At 41.2% G+C, this 22,671-nt stretch overlaps 1 protein-coding gene across 5 annotated transcripts in view; it reads right to left on the minus strand.

The window, feature by feature from the left end:
• The window catches only part of enox2 (ecto-NOX disulfide-thiol exchanger 2), a 184,595-nt gene that overhangs the window by 68,272 nt on the left and 93,652 nt on the right, over window positions 1-22,671 (minus strand). Inside the window, exon 1 of one of the 5 annotated variants that reach the window (XM_085245012.1) lies at window positions 11,261-11,376. The exons of the other annotated variants lie outside the window; for them this stretch is intronic. The gene's annotated coding sequence lies outside the window, so the exon portion shown is untranslated. Of the gene's footprint in view, window positions 1-11,260; window positions 11,377-22,671 lie in introns of those variants that run through there. 5 annotated transcript variants of the gene reach the window in all.

The raw sequence follows: 22,671 nt of genomic DNA on the forward strand, positions 1-22,671 counted from the left end.
GAGAGATCACAAACAGAGTAGAAACATCAATATTATCAAGGCATTTCAATAATGCGATGGGGGCTGGGGCCTCTATCGGATGCTTGTAAAGTATCGTATGTCTCTAAAGCTGGCGCTTGGTAAGGAAATCAATGAAGACTCTCTTCCACACTTTCTTTGGAAGTTCCTGAAATGTATAATTTACTGGTTTGCATTGTTGGATGAAATTGTGCAAAAGCTTCAAACTCACAGTGCAGTTTCCTGCAGTGCTTTCCCACATACACAGGTGATTCTGAACATTTTGACAAATGATTTCGTTGTTGCTTCCTCCCAAAGCTTCTGGGCTCTGCCTCTTCTCCCATACAATCCCCTTGACTGCTAGCTCCTTAATTACTGCACCACAAAACAATATCTGCCGTCCAATAAATATCAGACTTCTGAGGAGCCTGAAATAAATCAGAAACCATAACGCTGGCAAACATTTACAAACAGCTGCAGAACAATTCCATATCAAAGTTACCCAGGTCTGCTGCTGTAATGGTCCACTTGCCCAGTTCTTACTGAAACTAACATTTTCCCTATGTATTGACTGACGACAACTCTATGAAGGAAAAATTAAAAGCACTAGACAGAAAGTTTGGGCAAATTATACATTTTAGCTGGAAGGGTGCTGACCCCGTGAAGCGGCCTTGGATTGGGGTAGAAAGTGGATAAACGGATGGATTTATGGATGGCTGGGAATAAATACAACAATCAAGTTTTTCCCCTTCCTCCTCTGCCATATACCTCTCAGAAGAAGTCATTCTTTGGCAAAACATCAAATGCACTGTGTTACTTTGGAAGTTAACGCACAATCGATTATTCAGAATCTCTTTAATCATCACAACTGAAAACATCCTTAGCTGAAATATTGCTGGAAGCAGAAGAAGTGCTGCAGGCCTGACTGGACGCAGGAGTAAACTGACTGTAGGACTGACTTTAATGATGAAACAAAAACAGCTGCTGCTAATCTGTAGGAATGATGAGCTCTGAAAGACAGGAAGTCACTTTAATGAACATATCTACAGAGAAAGCCAACATCGTTCTGTCCACAATGACAACAGTGTGGATTTGCCCAATTACAGAGAAGCAGATTATTTTCCTGTATTTCTGTCACACCTGGGACAAAAACACGAGACAGCTGGGAAATCTGTGAGACTAACATTAGGAACGGAAGTAGGGCTGCGTCTTCCTTTTCATTTCTTGGCCTATTAATTTGAACATGCACAATGAATCACTGACGCGATATATAATGTAAAACTCTATTGCCAGCTTATTAATTTAAACATGAACAATGAACAGTGAAGCACTACATTAAACTGTATAAAGGCTGACGCATGGCATACGCAATGTTTGTGAGGTGCATTTCATTCCAGATACCTATCTGGCATTTAGACGGCACCCGTTAAAAAACACCAAGTCCTAGATCTCATTACTGAGTGGAAGAAATGGGTTCTCATTTTAATGTGCAAATGATGTACAGCGCCTATTCCAGTGTCCTGGAGAGGGTATGAGCGACAGCGGCAGAGACTATGAATCTGGAATATTTTAAGCTGGCCGAGCTGTCACGTCGTTAAATACTGATTTGCGAGTAGGTAATCTAATGGTACAGATGTGAAGAAACGCAGTAATACAAGAACATCAATCTCAAGGAGCGAGGTGTAATAGGCAATTTGCTCATTTCAAGTTGTGCAAAAGAAAAATGTGAAAATGGTATTAAATCCTCCGGGATCTGTGCCACCAATTTATGTGCTACACAAAGTTAAGTGCTTAAATAACAAACTACTTGAACCAGATGAACTATGCTTCACCCTACATGCATTTTCTCTACGCACAATGAGGGTTCATTACAACATCTTTTTACTTTTGTTCTCATATTTCCACAAATAGCGGGCAGGGCATATAATTATTTCCTCTTTTTAATTTAGGATATATGCAGTTTTACATGGAATGAAGCTTTGACATGATGGGTTTGCATTTGCCCAGTTAAAGTTATCATGTTATAACTTTAACGGCCACGGTGTCTAACGGTGAACTCACGTGTCACAGGTCTGTCTTAACCTCAGGTTAAGAGCCTTGGTGTCATCCTAGACAGTTCGCTTTCCTATAAATCTCACATCAATAATCTCACCCGTTATGCCTACTTCCATCTACGTAACATTAACAGATTGCTTCCTTCTCTTTCCACCCAGTCTACGTCCATTCTTGTACATAGTCTTGTTACCTCCCGTATTGACTACTGCAATTCTCTCTTGCATGGTCTCCCCCAAAAATCCCTCCATAAGCTTCAACTGGTTCAGAACTCTGCTGCTCGCATTATCACCAGAACCCCTCCTACCAGCACATCACCTGTTCTTCAGGAACTTCACTTCACTTCACAGTTCCGGATAATTTTCAAACTTCTTCTGCTCACCTTCAAGGCCATTCATAACCTCGCTCCTTCTGACCTTTCTGACCTGTTAACCACCACCTGTTCTGCCCGTTCACTTCGTTCTTCTTCTTCTATCCAGCTTACTGTACCTTCCTTCCGCCTCACCACCGTGGGAAGCAGAGCTTTCAGCTGCTCTGCTCCCAGGCTGTGGAACTCTCTGCCCCCTGAAATAAGAAACACTGGTTCTCTCCCCCAGTTTAGATCCCAACTCAAAACTCATCTATTCAAATCTGCATATTCACTGTGAATCCACTGTTTGTTCATTTTATCTTGTGCTTGTATTTTATTGTTCTTATTCTGCCATTGTTTTACTAAGTGTTTTATCCTATTGTAAAGTGTCCTTGGGTGACTTGAAAGGCGCTCATAAATAAAATCTATTATTATTATTATTATTATTATTACTGTTGTCACAGTGCCAGATTTCGATATCTAGGACACAACCTTATGCCTGATGTCATTTTTGATAGCACATGTGGAATGACAAAAAAATTAAGAAGTATTATTTATTCACTTATGCATTCTTTTGAACAATTAAAAACAATCAAACAATAACATCAGTGCATAAACGGTGGCACTATTTTTAAGTCATCTGATGCTGGGCAAAAAATAAAGACATACACTCATAACTGTAGGGCATCTCCAGCAGTATTATTATTAGCAACATTCTCTTTGGCAGTGCATAACAAGAAAGGACAGAGTTTTAGGCTGTCTCACGTAGTGCTGCTCTTATGACTTGGCACTACAGCTCCTTGCTGAGCAATCAGAGTTGATATGATACACACTGTACACATCTGTTTTCACATCTGGGACTTTAAGAGAAACACTTTTTGGACACAAATAATTATGTTATCCTGTTAAATTATGATAATGGCCTATTTATAAGCTTAGTCAAATCACCGCTTACTTGCCTCCAAGCTATACAAAATGCTGCTGCTGCCCAACTATCAACACCTCTTAAGCTCACATTAGTTCTACTTTGTATTCTTCACACTAGCACCCAGTAGATTTTAGGATTTACTTTACAATTTCTGTAGTGAAATACAGAGTTCCAAATTATTTCAGCTTCCTATTAAACACACTCGGGCTCAGAACTTGGTGGTTGTGACCGGGAGGGGCAGCTTTTCAGCCTGTGGCACAGAGTTTACTCTAACTTTGGTTAGCCGACTCTGTGGACTCCTTAAAAAAGCAGTTCGCTGCTTTCATATTTAAGGAGGTCTTTTTTGAGATACTTCTTGAGTCACTGTTTTCAGTCTTCTTTCCTTTAGTGTATTTTTATGGGGTTTGTATTCCTGCCTACTTTTTTTAGCTTTCCATTTTATTTCTAATATTCTTAATCTGTTATTATTTTGATTGTACATCACTTTGTAACAATATATCTCTTCAAAGCGCTTTACAAATAATCTTTACCTACCGATTAATGTTACAGATGGGCAGGACTGCCTCCAACATTAGTGTTATTGTTTTATTAATTAGCCACAGCCGCTAGCTGCTACCTTTATGATAACTAAACAGATGGCTAATGTAACATTCTGCATGTCTGGCATAAACGAGTATTTGTCCCCTTGCTCAATATACGCCGGAATGCAAAGTAAGAACCACTAAATCCAAGCAACATGTTCTGCATGTCACCAGACTCCACAGATTTCCAGGCAGTTTAGAGTTCTTGGAGTAGCTGAGAAACAGGATGTTGTTCCGGTTGACCACACTCAGCGACACTGTGGCCTGGTCTGTGTCGGTTTTTCTTTTGTTTTTCCTGAGAGTCTGTGTTTGGGTGTCCAGTGGCTTAAAAGCCAAACACTTCTGGTAAGAATCATCAGGGTGACAGAGATGAATGTGACACATACTGTAAGGTACCAATGAGAGCAGTCACAGATCATGTACTCCTTAAACAGCGCCTCTGGTCAGACCAGAAATGCGCCACCCTGACTCTGTAACAGCGCTCTCTCTCTTCTTTTTATTTATTCTTATTTTTTTACTATTTGGTAAGCATGCACTGAAAGTACCAATACTTTTAATCAGATTTTAGATCAGCTTTTTCTGACGTGATGATAGCTGGGACAGGCTTCGATGACCTAAGTGAATAAGCGGTAAAGAAAACAGAGGAATGAATGGTAACAATTAAAAACTATTATAATGTTTGCTTGGCTGATTACAATGGGAAAATAAGTGAGACCTTTTGTGAGACGTAATTGGGGGGGAAAGTCCTGGAGCGCTTTCACGAAAGCTTAGTACAAAGCGTACGTGTCGTTAGATATTAAAAATGGTGTTTAACTTTCCTGTGACCTAATCTACTTCTACTTCACATTACTCTGCTCAAGCAGAAATGTCAATGCATTTAATGTATATATTATTATGGACATTGATGAAATAAGACACCCAGATTCATGTACATTTTAAATGAACTCTCTCATTCATTAATAATCGTGTCAAAATGTTACTTATGAGCAATTTGTATAACTTCGATCTCTCCTGCAGAGGCTGTATGTTCACCTGAAAACAATCACGTACACGGAGAAACAACAGTAGTTGAGCTTCATCTAAACTCAACATCAAAGGTAAGTCCATAAGGTAAGACAGCTGAAATAAAACACGACTTTAAACAAAAGCTGAATAATGCAACAGAGCTTTAATTTATACCACAGAGAAAACATTAAACACTACAGCTTCTTACTGTCTCGCACTGGTTCACAGACACACCAAAGGAGAACAGACCCAGCAATGAGTTTTCTCTGCAGAGTAATGCAGGAGCTTAGAATAGGTAGCTAAGCATCACTCTCATTACTATATCCTTAAAATGAGGAGTCAACATTTATGAATTTGTTTCTGACTTCATCTAGGTTCTAACAGGTCCTAAAGTTGGTAAGTATTAAACACTTACGTGCTCTGAGAAGAGCTCTGAAATTGAATTCAACTTTTCAGTTAAAATTTCTGAAGTTTAAATTTTAAGTGCATGACTTAACATTAAATATTTGTATTGATGGCCTCTGGTTCAGAAAAGGTAGGCCTTGGCTCTCCACTCTTAAATTAAAATGACATCTGAACATCGCTAAGTCAACAATCTACTCTTGTAAAGGGAGGCTAACCCGGTCTCTGACACTCCCAGCTCTCTCTGTTTGCCACGGCCAACTAACTGAAACAAAAAAAAGTAGGTGCCACTAATCGGCATGTGAAAATATTCATGTTAAAATGCAATCATGCAGACCAATTGTCAGAATTTAAATTGTTCAAAGGAAATGTGTCAAATGTCTTTCACATACTGCACATCTGTATTTTGAAATTCTACAACTTCAAGAAACGCTAATGTTAATTAAAAAAAGAAAACGTCATCTTGGTGGTTTCTGCCTTGGCTTAGTCCCCTATAATATGTATGAAATTGTCTCTAATGACTAAACCATGATGCCAAATCAAAAGAAAGCAAAAACCAAGGATCAGTGAAAAATGCTGCCAACTGAGGATGGATCAGATGGCAACTTGGACAAGGGGGGAAGAAAAAAAAAGGAAAGCCTCCAGTTTTAGGGGAAAACAATGCATAAAATCCCAATTGTACTACAGCCTGTAGTTCAAAGCTGGTTACATCTGATGAGAAACTGAACAGCTGTGCAGTATAATTGATCCCACATGTGATGTCAAGCACACAGTCTAAGGCAAAAAACCCCCAAAAACATCTCTCTGTGCTCAGTTATTGGAGGTTAGTGCTACTGCAAACAAGAGCCAGTAGTAAGCCTGGCATTCCTGGATGTACTATGAAACCTATTGACGTGCAACATGATAACCCTCTTGGTGATTAAATTAAAAATCTGAACCTCCTTCCGCTACTCACTGCACAAGAAGAGTAGTGGAAGATATTACTTTGAAAATGAAATTGTTAAAACAGAGCTACAATCAATACAATGGCCTCTATCATGGCCTTCTGAGACCTTCCCTTCAGAATGCAAACACTTTCGCCTCTTTGTATTTGCCAGTCAGTGCCCTTTAACACTCTTGTAAACATCATCTCAACACAGAAGAGGGTTAAAAAGAAAGAACATACATGATACTGGTGTTTACTGCCCTTCAAATAAAGCTTTCCCCTCTAACCCTGATTTATCTTTACTGCACAGACACACAATTAGCTATGGATCTTATTTATTGTTCTGAAACACAAGCTTAAAGGTTCCCCCACCCCTCCCTTCTTTAAACTGTTGCATGACAGCAGAGGAAAACCTAAAAACAAAGGTAGTGTCAAGAGAAATCTGCAGCCTTTTTTCCACCCTCAGGTTTCACAGGCAGAAATCTCAAGAGTGACCAAGTGTGAAGTTCAGAGGGCCTTATTAATCTCCTCAGTTCTGTCAGTGCTCATGTCTTTCATCATCCCAAGAGGATAAGCAGGAGAAAAGGATACCCTAAGTAAAGATTTATGTGAGTATTTATATAGAGCAGATATACAGTATATAATAATAAATTTGAAAAGCTTAAAGAAAATTTGCTAACATGCCAGGCAGCCAGAGGTAGACCTCGATCAGAGGATGTGAGTTAGGGAAGAGATTATGCTATAGATGAAACATAAAAACCAAACCTATAAAACATGTCTTCTCACGGTAGTACAGTTTTAAAAGGTGAATATTAAAACATAACACACTGTGATGCATTAAGTGAATGCGGTGACCGCTATCCAATCAAAGCTTCGGGACTGATACTTTGCAGTCAGCCTGTGCCCAATTTGAAGCCTTTAGCTCATTGTTTAAAAAGTAGTCATTATGCAGCCAAACCCTCGGTTAGTACAAGAGACATGAATTGAATGTAGTTACTGATGCCTGAAGGACAGCTTGACAACTCTGAGAAAGAAAAACAAGTTGAAGCGCTTCATATAATCCCTTTTCTTTCTTCTTTGAAGTTTAAACTGTCAGAACTAGAGACCAGGGCCTGAGACAAAAAACAAAAAAAAGTTGTATGACTGTCATTCTTTGTTGCGGTAACAGTGCTTTAGGTCCCCATTGCTTGTTATGCCGTTCTTGGAAAGAAAATGCGTTTGATGGTCGTGGTTAATCAACAGCTGGAACAGTCCTGAAGCAAACTGTGAAACAATTACAAGCCTCTGACAGACAGTGTGTCTCCATCAGCTCAGCCTAAAGATAAAGTGAATGTCCACCGAGTTACCTTAAAGAGTCAGTTTTATATCGTTTCATTGGTATTTGTAAAATCTTTATAATTACATAAAGTCACTGAGAAAAAATTGTTCAGGCACAATTATTTCATAACTTGTTGACAGCGAAGGCTTTAAGCAACTACAAGTATTTGTATGATCGATTTCATTCAAACCAAACCATGTGATCACCAGTCTACTTACACGAATTTAAATTTGATGGCAAATAATTTGTTGTCAGTGGTTACCATGGCAATTATAGCTCGCACTCAGTCACTTACTCATTAGTGTAACTCAGGTGATTCCAAGTGTGACTATTATTGGCCACATGGACAGCTTGTTATTCTGGCTCCATATAAAGAAACACCAATAGCAATAAACTGAAACCGATAGTCAATAGAGAGCTGTGTGTAAGGAGATATCAGAGAGGCAGAGAAGGGCATTCAACACTGTTCTTGTTCAATTTTGTTAAATGGAAACGCTAAACTTTATTGAGTGACATTTGGTCGTTGACCTGAAATCGTCAATCAGAATTTAAAAAAAAAATGTTTCCTTTAGGAGAAAATATAAGAAAAAAGTGCCTCATGAAACAATTTTTTATGTGTACATGGTCAACAATAAACCTTAAACTCGTGTTTTCTCTGCTGTTGCTAGGTAGAATAGTAGGCAAAGAAAAAGGTGTGAAACAAATCTTTAAGATTGACAGATAACAATTTACTGTGAAGCTGAACTCCAGTGACACTGGACGTCCTGGTGCCTGTGAGCAAAAGCATTTGTTTGAGACATCTACAAACAATGACAAACTCTGGGAGCTGTAGCAAGTTTCACATGGAAACTCTGCCTGGCAAAGTCGCTTATGTATATAAAGACAGAAGCATAATTACTTCCTGAAGATCAATCAAAAAAAATTATGCGGACTGCAAGAAACTATGGCCCGCAGTTCAAGGAAGGCAGAAAGGAAGTAAAGTCAAGAGGAGTGTAGAAACTTTAGTCAGAGTTTTGAAAGCATTAATTACTTGGATTTTGAGGCTAAGGACACAATAGTGCAAAAATGTCTTTATCAGCAGTTCCAGCTCATACCCATGAGACCTCAGGCTACTTCTGCCAGCAAAAACATCTGCTAAATCTATGAGTATAGCCTGAGATATGTCCAAATAGACCAAAATTTCTACAGAAAGAAAGTGGCCCGGATTTAGCACAGTCAGCTGCACAAGAATGAGTAAAGACCTGGGATAAGGTGAAAAAAATGTGAATCTTTGTGACATGACTATCCCAGGAACTTGGACAAATTAAGTTCAGCGTTGTTAATGACAGCATGGACCTGTAAAGATTCACGGTCCAGCAAATATGTCCATCTGTGTAGACATTTTTGTTCGGATAGCAAACAGAGTGGTTTTCACCCTCTGCAGACATGCACCCGTGCAATCCTCCAAAATCCTAACTGCGCATCAGTGCATGTAGGTGACCTGTACACCTCCCAAATGCTGACCTGTTGACAGGTGGGCCAAATAGGGAAGTGAGTGACAATGGAATTTGCTGGAAACCGAAGAACCGATACAGAAGCTGTACCTTACATCAGATACTTCCCTTATAAGCTCATTCTTTGGTAACGGTGATTGTATCAAGATCCCCACAAAGGTTCCAGTGTCTATAAAACCAAGTGACCAGAGATTAAAAGCAAATAAAATTAGTTTTACACCAGCCCAAAAGGGATATTCATCTTCAGCTGGAACTGAACCAGCAACCTTTTGCTTTTTAAGTAAATGTGCTTCACTACAAAGCAGGCGAGGAATTACAAACCCCTCATCATCAGTGGCACGCCAGTGGAGAGAGTGGACAGTTTCCGATACCTGGGTGTCCACATCACTCAGGACCTGTCATGGTCCTGTCACATCAACACCCTGGTTAAGAAAGCCCGTCAGCGTCTCTTCTTCCTCAGAAGACTTAGAGACTTCCATCTGCCACTGAAGGTGTTCAAGAACTTCTACTCCTGCACCATCGAGAGCGTCCTGACGTCAAACATCTGCACCTGGTTTGGGAACAGCACCAAGCAGGACAGACGAGATCTGCAAAGGGTGGTGCGCTCGGCAGAACGCATCATTCAATCAGAGCTCCCTGACCTGCTGTCCATCTACACCAAGCGGTGCAAGTCCAAAGCTAGGAAGATTATGATGGACCTCTCCCATCCCAACAATGGACTCTTCTCACTGTTGAGGTCTGGGAAGCGCTTCCGCTCCCTTAAGGCCAAAACAGAGAGAATGAAGAGGAGCTTCTTCCCCCAGGCTATTCGGGGCCTGAACCAGGTGTAGGACTGGACTCTCCCAAACACGTCACTATAAGACTGGACTCTCCCACACGTCACCACACGCACCACCACACATTTCCTATAATCCTATAATTCCTATAATTTATAATCCTTATCTTTATAATCTCTTCTGCTATTTGCACATTCTTTACTGTAAATTCCTAAATTAATTTGTACATTTTTGTAGTAAATTGTAAATATTGTAGAACTTTTCTTCTGTCATTTAATGGTCGGGCATTGTACAGCTACAAGCATTTCACCCCCATGTCATACTGTGTATGGCTGTGTGTGTGTGACAAATAAAAAAATTTGAATTTGAAATGTGTAATCCACTACAATATGGAGCCCCCAAAGTACTGGGACCTTTCCTTAAGATATTTTCACAATTAAAAGTTTTTTAGTTCATTTAATTGAAAAGAGAATATTGTACTCATAAATACACATTGATTAGTGTGTAATTCCATGTTCCAACAAAGTGATGTTCCCACAAACTGAGAACTAATGCATTGAAAATACACAGGAGCAGGCACTGTGGAAGCCCCAGTGTTGCCCTGTCATAATGAATAGGATTTTGCACTTGATTCAGTTGGCTCTGATCTACTGAAATCTAGTTGTGATATTTATACACTGAACCATTAAACATTCTAAATTGTAGTCTTAATTGTAATTCTGGAGTTCTGGTTTTCAATCATTTTTATGCAAAGAGGAGTTTTGATATCACAGCTCCACCAGATCTTTATGCCATACTTGGCTGGTTTAGCAGAGATGCATTCCCTGAAACTGCACCTGCTTCTGAAATCGACCAACTGTTCATCAGCACAGAGAAGTAGCAGGGAGATAGTAACTGGATAACTTGGCTACAAATACTGCCCTAATATCTCAGAAAGCAGCACAGTTGTCTGTGGCATGTAGTTCAGGATCTCTTTGAATCTTGTTTGAGCTCTGTTATGTCTGCCATGGTCTACTTCAAAACATTACAGTTTACACACAATGTCCAAAAAACCTAGATACAGTTAAGGAATTATAAATAGCCAGACAACCTACCCTTGTCCTCATGGAAATGTGCATGAACAACCTGCTACCCCCAACACTTATGACAGATAAGTTTAATATGGATATGATTTCATAAGATAATGGCCTAGCAGCAGACAGAAACAACCCACAAAGCAGTTTGTACCCATTTAGATTTAAATAGTGCTCAGATGTTATTGTTACACAGAAATACAGCTTTTTCAGAATTACTGCAGCCCTTATCACAGCAATGACAAGAGCATAGATAAGCACAGGCAGAGACAGATTGTCTTTAAAAAAAGGCAGAGAAACTGCATTTTCATTCATATTAAGAAACGAATTGATAAGACGTATTTTTAGGTTCTTTAAGCACCTGCTCCCTGGTCTGCACCATTGCCATAGCCAGCGCCAACCCCAGATTGGAATAGAATCTCTGGAAAACAAGGTTCAGGCCCTGGATTTAGCCCTGTCCGCCTACTGACTGCTGAGTTGTTGTCATCTCCCCGTGCTGCTGACTACTGCAGCAGGTGACAGCATCTTATCAGCAGCTGCCAATTACAACATGGGAATCTTATCAGCAGTAGCCAATTAGAACCAGGGGACTTGCTGTGAGGAAATGTCAACAGCTCAGTGAACTTGCCAGGGCTCTTATCTGGCCACGCCTCTTCATCCAGGCAGCTTTCTTTGAGCTTGTCACTGTAACGACTGCCAGTGCAATGTTGTGACAAGAAGGGCTGGAGGAATAGCAGGGTTTCAAAAGAGCAAGCCTCCCAGAAAGACTCCACACTTCCTGAAAGCTGCAATATTTTAGTAGGCTTCTGACAGATGATGACTGGAAAGCTTCAGGATTCGTTCACCTTTCCCTGGGTGGGTGTCCACGCTGAATACCTAAGCTAAAAGAATATATTAAATATTTTGGAATGTAACTCTGCGCATGGGGTCACAGCTCGGTAAAGTTTGAACGCAGCCAAGGAATAGAATAATCTACCTGACATAATGCCAGGAAAAAAAAGTTCTTAAAATTGTAAGGGTAAATTCTCAAATATATATAAAAAAAAAAAACCCCCAAAAAAAACAATGCTAACCCCCCCATTAAAGCCTGCATTGAAACCTCAGTCTTTGAACTGTGCAGTAATGTTGCCTTGCTTTTTTTTTTCCTAAGCAATAACTTTGTGTTTAAATGGCTTTATTAAAATTACTGGACAAAATAGACTAGCATGAGCTCCACATCATTGCCGTTCAGCTTAGCTATGCTCATGTTTTGTGCACATCCCACACCAAAAAGAAGTCTCACATCCTGTGACGAACACAGGTGCTTCTATACCTCTATCAAAAAGTAATTGAAATAAAACTGGGTTGTGGAACACACTGGCTTTAGATCAATTACTGTGTAAGATTAGAAAGACGTAGGGAAGTTCAAGAAACTCCAGTGGGGATCAATGGACGACATGCTTCTGCATTTCTGTTCCACAGCTGAGGAAAAGCTGTAACCAGAAAAGATGTTGCAATTTTTGTATTTCTTACATAAAATGATAAAAACGTCTAGATGTCCAACTGGTATTTCAGAAATGTTTTTACACTTTTTAACTTTATAATGTTTCTAACATGTTGTATGCCGAATTTGCACTGTTTTCAATTAAATATATAATTTCACACATTTTCAAATCATTGCAATCTTTTTTCTAATAGACATTTTTACACAGCATCCAATTTCCTGAAACCACTTTAAAAGTCTCTTCTTGCATGGTGAATTTGTGGTTTCTTATCATGTCACACCATGGTTACAGTAACTGAGTGTTCCAATTACAACGTTACAAAATAATCTAAATGATTTTTGGACTTTTCATTTTTTTAAAATATAGCAAAAATGTCAATTGTATTGACTGTGGAAAATGGTTATTCAAAAAAAAAATAATTGAAAGCTATGCAAACTACATTATACACCTGATTATTTCAGTATATAATGAAAAATATGTTGCAGGCTGAATCTTTGCTCGCCAATCTCTGTAAAGAAAGATTAAAAAAAAGAAGCTATCTTACATGTGTACATGTAAGTGCAATGGCCCCCTCTTTTGAATTACTCAAGGACAGATACCCAGGCTGGTACTGATAAACGAAACAAAGGCCAACAGTACATGATCAATACCGAAACAAATTAAAGGACATCACTTTTTACTATCACTCTTTTTTTTTTTTTTTTTGGCCTGTCCCGTTTGGCTCTTTTGCATCAGAATTGTTGTCTAAAGGCAAAGAAAGATGCCCAACGGATTTACTTTACCAAACTGACCATCCCAGCCTTGCCGTAATGGTCCATTTGATTCACCTTTTATTGTTTATTTTATTTTCACTTACTGAATACGGGACAGACTTGACTGGGGGAAAGAAGGGGAGAAAGAAAGAGGGAAAGAGAAACAGCTGAGAAGAGGGACGGGGGAGAAGGGCAAAAGACAAAAACCAACAGAATAAGCAGAGAAAAAAAATGCATATATCAATCACCTGGATCACCTGCTGAGAAAGAAAAAAGAAAGCAAGCAGAAGAGAACAAGAGTAATAGAATAAACAACATCACAATGATATATGGGAATATGACAGTAAATACTAAATGTTAAACATTATTGTGCAGCACATAAGATCAACAGAACACAGTGTGCTTTGAGGTAGGAGCCAAAAAGGGTGTAGTTTGTGGGTCTGATCACCCGTGTGTACACCTGTGAGCATGGACGCGCTTGTTTTTTGTTTTTTAAAAGGTTCCTTCATGTAATAATCTGCTAGAGGGTGTGGGGGGGCCACAGCCCCGTCCTCCAGGGCATGAAGCAGGTGTGGAGGAGATCAAAACTCCAGACATCCAGAGGCCCCCAGAACACAAGAGACCAAGGAAGACCAACAGAGGGGCAGCCGCGCCACTGTCCCGGAAAGAGCTGAGGAGAGTCCCAGATGAGGGCTCACTCAGCAGCCGCGGAGCAGAAGCCAGGGGGAGTTGCAGTGACGCGCCCGTGAGCTCCGCCGGCAGCCAGCCGCGCCTGAGTGACCGAGCCCCAGGCCGAGAGGCCGGGGGCACCCCACCTCCGAAGTGGCCCGAGCGAGCCCCAGGCTCCAGGCCCCGATAAGCGGCCGCCAAGGAGTGAGCCGGTGTGTACCTGGACGCCCATCCCCGGACACAAAGAACCACCAACGCACCGATGTCTGAGGGGGTCCGCCACTGGCAGGGGAAGTGGTGGTAGGGGGAGATAGGCCTCCAAACCTTGGAGGGCCTGAGATGTCCCCAGAGAGGTGGCGTCTGATACCCAACCTGACATATAGACACAGACATACAGGCACACACAGACACAAACATCCATTCCCACCCTCATGCTCTCATATGCACTTACTCCACACTCAACCAACGTGGAGACAGACATAAAGAGACGTTGTACACACGATCACACTCCCCAAGTGTACTCTACAAACCGGGTCTAGGTGCCCCCGCCCCTGGAGGGGGGAACTGCACCCAGACCCAGGTGGTGTTTCCCTTTTCCCTGCGGTGGGGGGAGGCAGACCGCCCCGACTCCGCAGCAGCAGGAAGGCTCCACACTCCAGACCGCAGTCGGACGGCCAACTCCTCCTCCTAGTCCTAGCCCCCCTGCTCCAGCAGGTCGCAGAGAATGGGGGTGAGAGAAGACTCCGAACCTCCCTCCACCCGCTCATTGTAGTGTTGATGCATGTGTGTTCTAAGGTGCATTTAAAACCCAGGAGGGCATGGAGCTACCTGCCAGAGAGCAGCAGGTAAGCGCATAGTCCCTCCTGCTAGCCCTCAATGTCTACGTGTATTTAAAATTGAGAGGTGGGCAACGATGCCAGGGGTGGGGTGTACACCCTGATGGTACTTTGGACTCCGTGTATCGTGCCCACCCCCAAGATCCTATATGTATGTGTAATGAGAGTGTGAGTAATGTGAATGTCTACGTTGTGGGATAAAATTGAGGCAGAGGCAGCCAGAAGGGGACAGAGGGGGGGGTAGCCTCCTCTGCACCCTGGTGACATACCCCCACTCCAAGGCCCTGCATGTGTGGGTGGTTGTGGTGGAGCGGGAAGAGGGAGGCAGCTGGAGATGGGGAGGGAAGGAAGGGAGGGGCAAGTGACCCCTCCCTGGGGCCAGCTCCCCCGCTGACCCCAGTAGGCACCCCCATACTCCGCGACCCGCCAGGGAAAGGGGGCCCAGGCCCATCCAGACCGGGCCCAGTGCAGCAGCGCCGCCCGGCCCCACAGAGCCCGGGACAGTCAACCCAACCCCACCACAGAGAAAACTGCACCCACCCCACCAACCACTCATCTTCCAGACTACATAAGACAATAAACACCCAGGCTATCACTCTAACAGCTGGAGGTATAGACATTTTTCTGTTGTATGTCATCAACTGCATCACCGGTCGTGAAACTTAATGGGAGACACATATTAGTATGGATGGGTTTTTAAGACCATATATAAAAGATTCTAGCAGACAGTGACCTCCACAGAGACGTGAAGCATTCAATAAATCATGGTCTGATGCGTTCTTTAGTAAAGCTCGGTGGATGGAGGTCATTGGCGTTATTTCAATAGATCATCTTTTTTCTAATGGAAGCATGGTTGACTAGCCATGAGAGATACCTTCCCTCGCAGAAGCACATAGCTCATGGCAGACAAAAAACCTGAGCTGCCTTTGTAAACCCCCTTAACTGGCTTGGAATAGCAACAACGCTGCAACAAAGACATTTTCAGCACCATATTGTGGTACGGCGTTACTGAACACAATGCCACTGCATACTCACAGCTGATCCCCAATAGAAAGGTTTAAAAGGAAAGCAAGGACAAACCGTGTTTCTGTCTGCAGTGAACCAACTTTTTCTATCAGGTCATGTTTTCATGCATGTATATTTTTTAAAGAACCACTTTTGGATGAGGTTCCAACAAACTCGTCGTGAAGAGAATACAGCTGACGTTTCTTTATCTGAAATCACGTCATTTTGACCGTGTGCATGCAGTGTCTCCACATCTCCTTCAGCCACTTGAAACTCTACTTTTTAGTTAGACAAAAGGAAACGTTCTAATAATCAAGTCTCATTGCACCTGCAGGAAACTGTCAACAGAGAAAAAGATAAAGGAAGGAAGGTATGATGGAAGAGTGGACACACTTGGCAAATGTAAAAAGGGGAGCTTCCCTTCCAGTGGCTTTGACAAATGACTCAAAACGCTTTTCCGGTCGATGCCATTACAACATAGTTTGGGATTTAACAACACTAATCATCTGGCATGCTGACTTTAGATTAAACCTATTAACTCCCTACCTGAGGGGGAAGTCAGGCCAAGGAAGAGAACGTCAAAAGAGTGTTAATAAAGCCAATGCCGCATTGATACAATCATCATCATGCTGCAATAACCCTACATCTTCCAGAACGCATATGAGAAGTGACACTTCAAAAACAAAGGTTTGATCACAACATGCAATCTGTGAAACTCTAGTCAGACAACAACCATGTTTTTCTCATATAATTGGATTAAGAATATAAATTGGCCACATTTCCAATATGAAAATGAAAGTCTTGTATAAATATAAAGTACAGATTGAGCATGCACAACCTACGCACACAGTACAAAATATATGCAGGTAAAGACAAGCTTATGAACTCCTTAGCATATCATCTAAATCATCCACCCAGAGGATTATCGCCTCCACGTACTAGGAGAGGAATATGGGATGTAGTGAAAGAAGGAAAGGGAAAAGCAGCAGCGAAACCCTGGGCAGAGAAAGTCATTGTTAAGGAAGGGGGTTGCTTATGATAAGATGTTGAAAGTGCAGAGTATATCTGCCCCTCTTAGATGTCTGGGAAACTTTGTGAGAGAAACAGAAAAAGAGACACATCCAGAATTTTAGCAGACTTTCTTCTGATCCATCAGGCTTTTCAAACTGCAGACCAAAGGTACCTGCATGATGTAATCTTGAGCTCGTGTTGCCAGTTGTTGCTAGAGAGCAGCAAGACCGGTGTCTTTTAGAAATTGGAAAAGGTGACGAATAAATGAATAAAGATCACTTCACAAGTAGAAACTGAAATTTAGCTTTCAAAAGAGAAAAAGAAGTTCAATAAATTTGCAAATACTTCTGTAATTGCAGCTTTACTCTATTATAGGGGCTTGAGTGTTGAGTGAGTGACCAAAATTGCGATTGTATAAATTTCAATTAAATCTACCTCACTAAAGTAGAAACGATTTGATTCTTTCTGAATCTGTTGCATGAATCTGTTCTTGGTCTAAACACACGCACCCTCATGTAGACACTTGTTTTCTTTACTTTTTTTTGAAGCACACGTATCCCTTGAGAAGAAGGGTAGTTTAAAGGCTTTTTTTCTTTGCTTACTTACATGCTGTACGTGTTTCTTCAAAGGAGTCCGAGCACGTGATCAGCCACAGTGCAGCTCTCCCGTGACATTTTTGTTTTTCAGACTTTGCTCAAACGTAACAAAAAAAGAGAAAGACCCTGGACTGTCTGTCAAAAAGTAATCCTGCTTTGGATATCTTCTCTCTGATGTTTTACTATGTTGTCTGCACCTGAAATGTCTTTCAGATAGACTACTTCACTACTGAAAAGCTCTGACATCAATACTTATTCCTAGGCTGTGCGCACACTGGTACAATCATGCAATAATAACAGATGGGTGGCACTTTATGCGTATCGCTGAACAGGCCTTGTGATGAAGCTGCAAGGATGACGGAGTACACAACTCATATTCATGAGTACTGAAGAAAACAGCTGAATAGAAAATAAATTAGCGGTGAACTGATTGTCTTTAGATTTTGAACCAACGTTTAGATAAACACAAAAACAACAAAAGAATCATAAATATGCCGTAAACCTCATGTTTCTTATTATATTCTGCGATCTAGCTGACCTGTTTTTTCCTGCTATACCACAAGCTATGAATCAAATAATAATAATAATAATAATGGATACTTTATTGATCCCCATGGGGAAATTACTTGTTTTTCTCTGCATTTGACCCATTCACTCAGTGAAGCAGTGGGCAGCCCACTAAGCAGGCGCCCAGGGAGCAGTGTGTAGGGACGGTACCTTGCTCAGGGGTACCTCAGGGTAGCCGTTAAGTGGATTCGAACCGCCGACCTTCCGATCATGGGGCGACCACTTTACCTACTGAGCTATCCCTGCCCCAAATCCGATAATCCAAGATAATTTGATTGTTACTCAATAATAAGCATCTGTGCTCTGTGGAACAGTAACTGAGCAAATGATTCACCGCTGGGAATTTTTGTTTTGGACGAAGATGTTTTATTAGCGTTAGCCTGAAAAGGCCACACTTCAGCTGTAAAGCTTGTGTTTACAACTGTAATGAATATAAAATACCAATTTGTTTCGGCCAGTCACAAGCAACTTATGAAAACAGCTGATCCAGCTGTTGTGTGAATGGGTGATTGATCCAGTTTCATTGGCTTGGTGACCATCGGTTTGTCGGCCTCTCGTCAACCAAACTGTCAGTCCTTCGCAGTCTAAATTATATTTTTAAAATGCTCTGATATTTGCTAAGATTCAGGTGCAAAGAGGTCCCTTCCTAACCGAGCAAATGCATAAGATAAATTCGTCACGTTACCCGAATCTCAAATTAGAGAAGCATACACAACCTACATGCCGTTATGAATCTAAGAGTCAGATGACAGCTCACATTTAGTCAAATAAATTAGGCTAATTTATAATTGATTAATTACTCATCTTTCTTTTTTTAGTATTACTTCTGAACCACTCTCTCGAAAGATGGTGGCAGGATGACGAAGAAGAGGCAATAATGTCAGGCAGTAAGAGGCAGCTGGTGTGGCTGAGTTAAACTGGCTTCAGGCTTAGAGGGGAAAAAAGACGAAGGAGAGGAGGAATGGGCGAAAGGCGAGGCGAGGCGGGGCATTAATAGAAGAGAAGTGGAGCTGTGGAGCGTCTGTGATGAACATCCTGCTGTGAGCACAATACCGGTTAAAACAGGGAGTTTCATTCACACGGAGGCAACGAGACAACAAGGAAAACTATGACGTGTCCAAACTGTATTTTCCATGTTTGCGCCCCTTCTTGTTTTGCTTAGGTTCCCAAGAAACTCAAGCTCTGAATGTATGAGCCAAACATACCACTTCCTGTATCATGTTCATCTCCGATTATGTGGTGAAGGAACACTGTGGTCTGTGTGTTCAACAGTCTTCTGGTACCATTTAAAAGAGTTTAAAAAACACACCAAAGGATTGTGTAAAGCAATTTTGGTTCAGCTGTAATAGAAACAAACCTCATCCACATAGACAGCATAAATAATTCATCTAGTAATCCGACCTTTCTGAGAGAGCCGTTATTCTTTGGTGTTTTAAGCAATCTCAGACATGTAGAGATCTGACAATCGCTGGTGGCTTCATGAAAAACACTCTAGATAAAACCTCTCAATTGCCTTTACATTTGTAATTGAACCATCTGAGCCTTTGAATCTCAGGCCAGCCCTCTCTGTTAGAGAAACATGCACTCAACAGGAGGAAATGGCAGCTTCTATTTCAACTAAATTGAGGATGGGGGTTGGAGGGCTGAGATACAGAGGAAGTGCTGGGTAGATTACAGCCCTCTTCTGGAGATGTACAACCCTCTTTTCAAAACGGTCGGGACACTGACGCAAGCAGCTTTGTAATTTAAAGTCTGTATTATGCTAAATGGTAAAACATACTAAAGGTTCTAAATCAAAGAGAACGTACAGGCTTTCTGTATTATTATTCCACATGTTCTAAGGTGCCAAGGTGTATGCTTCTTGTTCCAGTGTCCATGAAAGTTCTCCAGTGACCTGGGTTGGAAAAGGGAATGGATCGGTAGGGGATACATGCATGGCAGTTTAGCACCAAGACCATTTTATTTTATGGCCGACATCATCTTGATGGCAACATATTTTCCTCCCAAACCTTTATATGTATATATAACGTTAACAGAACCCTGACAGATGTTCAGTTTACACATGTCATGTGCACTAATGCACCCCTATGAATGTCATGGATGCAGGCTTTTGAACTGTGTGCTGAAAACACTCGAGGACAGTTTTCAGCTTCACTTCTAAAATGCTTTCATACTCAGAAAAATGAGCAGTGTTTCTGGATTTTGTTTCATGGGAGTCTTTTCTTTACAAGATAAAGTTCTAATTTGTGGATGTAGCTCTGAACTGTGTTCACCGAATCAGTTTCAGGAGAGCATCTGAGCCCACGCAACGATTTCCAACAAAGAAGTTTTTAATGGATGAAGATTATGGCTATTCATTACTGGTAGTCAGCCCTTGCACACATAAGTTTTTTTTTTCAAAATTCCCCAAATTTCATAATGTTTTAATGTGTAGTCCATATTTTTAATTGCTTATCCAATTCAGGGTCACCGGGGGATGTAGCCTATGTCAGCTGTTATAAGGAGAGAGGCAGGGTACACCCTGGACAGGTCGACAGTCTATCACAGGGCTAACAAAGACACAGTCAATTATTTGCTCTCAGACTAATTGCTGGCCAATTAAGAATCACCAATTAACCTCATGTGTATATCGCTGGACTCTGGGAGGAAGCCAGAGTGTGCAGAAAAACTCACATTTCCAGCAACTCCACTCAGAAAGGCTGCAGCCATGTGGTAGATTCAAAACAAGAATGTTCTTGCAGTAAGGTGGCAGCGCACCATCACAACGCCCTCTTTTATTTACTGTAGATGATGAGGTCTTCACACTGTTTGCAGTCACATGTTCAAAAACACTTCTTAAACTGTGCAACTGTGTGCCCATGAATTCCTTCTGTGCTGCTTACGAAAGCCCATCCTTACTTGTGACAGACTCTGCCTCTCTGGGTATATAAAAAAAAAAAAAGGACATCCCAATCACACTGCTGACCTGTTGCAAAATAATTGGTTTTCCAGCATCTTGATGCGCCTGTCCCTGTTTTAGAAACATGTTGCTGGCATGAAATTCAAGAGAAGCATATATTTTTTTAGTGTATTGAGTTTGGGGGAAAATAACTTGCCTGTTAATTGGAGAATCCATTAACCAACTTACTGTTGTAGCTTACGGTCTATAAAAGCATGTATCTTGCTGCAGCTTATTATGCTAATTTATAGTACGTCTCTGCCGAGATCTGAAAATACCTGTTACTGGCCAACGTTTTCTGTCATGGCCTAGATTTTTTTAAATCCTAAAAATAGAGCCAACTGGAGAAGAAGAAGCGTAGTTCTTTCTCAAAATAATGACGAAAATGTTTTGGGTTTATTGTCAAGTGTTGCCAATAAATGCTGTCTATTCCAGCTTTAGGAGAACCAATGCATTTAGCATGTTGGATAAAGCATTATGTTGTTTTTATGCAATAATACTCCCAAATCAAATATTCTCTCTGTATCAATTAACTGTTTATCAAAGTTTATACCAAAATGAACACTGAGCATTTTATGGGCTGTAGGTAGCTCACTGCTAAACTCTAAAATTTAAGCCTGCAGGGCATGTGCTGATTAGAAATCAATTTAGAAAAGACTAATTATAAGGATGGGAAAATGCCCCAAAATAAAACTTATTTGGTCATTTCCCCGAGGCCGAGGCATGAAGAAGCAACTAATTGTTCACCTTTCTTGTTACACTGCACGAATTATAACACCGAGAGGACCATTTGCAAAGCAATGCAGGTTTTTGGGTTTTGTTTTGTTTTTTGCTTTGACCATGAACATAAATGACAGCCAAATGAATATTTCTGTTTTTATACTTTCAGAGCTTGAACCTTGCTTAAGGCTTTACCATTAACTTTAGTGCAAGTCTAGAGACACGTCAGAGCTGAGCGCCTGCTGGCACTGAATTATTTAGGTCTCATGTTTGCAGGCTTTGCAAGATGGGGTGAAATGGCACTAAATCCCTGACCACTGCAGCTGAAAGAAAAGTGGCAGGGAGCAAGACAGCATGATTAAAAAAATATAAGGATGACAAATGGGAAAAGGAAAAAGGAGGACAAACATCAATTTAATTTTCTTGCTCGACGATCATCAGTGGAATAGATCTAGAAACTGCACGTTTACCTTGATCAGACGCTTTGTATACGTGGTCTTTTTGTTGGAACTGCTGTAATTAACAGTTTCCTAAATACTAAAAGCTGCTTGACATAACTGTGCAAGAACACACTGTTCACAGTGACACAATGGCACTCTCCGTCTTTCCCTCAGCAGGAGTAGAGATAACTAAACTGTTATTTTGCAAGTGAAATAGAAGAGTCCCAGAAGAATAAGGAGCTGAACATGCATTTCAATCACTATTCTCTCCTGGAGTTAAAACACATATACTCTGTAGATATTGTGCGTAGAGTATCTGTCTTCAGAAACTTGCAGCTGCTCAATCTAGAACAATCACTTCAGAACTCAGAAAGTCATTACACTTTAATTCCCCTGCATGGCTGCATGCATCCTGTTAATCTCTTAATGAGTTCTTTTTAACATCAATCTGTCATTAGAGTTTCCAGTCCATCAGCATCACTCTAAATCTTCTGTGTGGCCTTGGCATCACAAAGACTGACATCCCGCTGCAGATCTGCCCCCACCTCAGCACGCGCCATGCAAGTCAGCTTACCCGCACACATACACCTCTACAGGACAATGACATATATCTCAATGGACTGTCATCCACGACAGCTTGAGTAGCCCATTACAGAATTTACTTTCCAATAGACCCTTTGCCTACCAGTGGTGGGTCAGTGACATCACATTACATCTTTTATACTCAAATCCATTACCCTCCCATGTGACAACC

Source organism: Mchenga conophoros, linkage group LG2 (genome assembly GCF_057382185.1).
Source record: "Mchenga conophoros isolate Kocher_MC1m ecotype Shallow Benthic linkage group LG2, M_conophoros_male_GT1.1, whole genome shotgun sequence".
NCBI classification, from domain to species: Eukaryota; Metazoa; Chordata; class Actinopteri; order Cichliformes; family Cichlidae; genus Mchenga; species Mchenga conophoros.